At 43.3% G+C, this 1,142-nt stretch overlaps 1 pseudogene across 1 annotated transcript in view; it reads right to left on the bottom strand.

Annotated features, from left to right (window-relative positions):
• LOC105516817 overlaps window positions 1-771 on the bottom strand; it is a 23,683-nt pseudogene extending 22,912 nt beyond the window's left edge. The window contains exon 1 of the transcript XR_001002548.1: window positions 3-771. The product of XR_001002548.1 is annotated as a 40S ribosomal protein SA-like (transcript). The remainder of the gene's footprint in view (window positions 1-2) is intronic.
• Between the last annotated feature and the right edge of the window lie 371 nt (window positions 772-1,142).

Genomic DNA, 1,142 nt, shown 5'->3' with positions numbered 1-1,142 from the left:
ACCCTGAAATTCCTCCTTGGTCACTGCCTTTTCAGCAGCAGCCTGCTCTTCTTTTTCAATCTCTTCAGGATCTCTGTAGAAGTAGAGATCAGGCATGACCTCCCACGGGTGTTCACGGGAAATAGTGCCACGCATGTGCAGAACTTCCCGAGCCAGCATCCACCACATCAAACCCACTGAGTGAGCTCCCTTGTTGTTGCATGGGATGGCAATGTCCACATAGCGCAGAGGAGAATCTGTGTTACACAGAGCAATGGTAGGTAGGTTAACATAAGATGTCTCCGTAAGAGGCTGGTGGTCGGCCCTGGGGTCAGTAACCACAAGAAGCCGTGGCTCCCTTAAGGCTGCCTGGATCCTGGTTAGTGAAGGTTCCAGGAGTGAAGCGGCCAGCAATTGGAGTGGCTCCCGTGGCAGCAGCAAACTTCAGCACGGCCCTCTGGCCAGTATTCCTGGAGGATATAACACTGACATCAGCAGGGTTTTCAATGGCAACAATAGCACGGGCTGCCAGCAGAAGCTTCTCCCAGGTCCTCTTCAGATTTATGATGTAGATGCCATCACTTTTCCTTTTATAGATGTACTGTTCCATCTGGAAGTCAAGATTGGTGCCACCTAAGTGGGTTCCTGCTGCAAGGAACTTAAGGACATCTTCGTCCTTCATTTGCAGGACATCAAGGGCTCCGGACATTGTGAAAAGTTTCCCTTTAAGTTACGACGGGAATCCAGAACAATGCCGTATGGACCCCTCCGTAGGTAGTGCGGAAAGGGCTGAAATTTTCTTAAAGCATGTAATACAAGGGTACTACTTTTTTCATTTATTATTTTATTATCCCTTGTTATTTTTTCTCAAAGTACTTAATAATATTTGTACTGTTTTTTTAGCAAGAACAGTAAAGTAAAACAGATATGTGTTAAAGCTTATAGATAACTACATTTTCCTAGAAAGAACTCTGACCAAAAGCATACTGGATCTTAATTCATCAAATAACAAAGGTCTATTTTTAGCATGTATTAGACTAGAACAATAAATTATCTTACTTCCAACAAGTCTAGAATTTATCATTACTGACTTGACCCTTCTAAAACATACAATTTCTCCACACACTGGAAATGTATGGTGTTCAAACAAAATGATTATCAAT

The sequence above is a fragment of the Colobus angolensis genome, unplaced genomic scaffold (genome assembly GCF_000951035.1).
Source record: "Colobus angolensis palliatus isolate OR3802 unplaced genomic scaffold, Cang.pa_1.0 Scaffold29, whole genome shotgun sequence".
Lineage (NCBI taxonomy): Eukaryota > Metazoa > Chordata > Mammalia > Primates > Cercopithecidae > Colobus > Colobus angolensis.
This window is presented reverse-complemented; position numbering and strand designations above follow the sequence as displayed.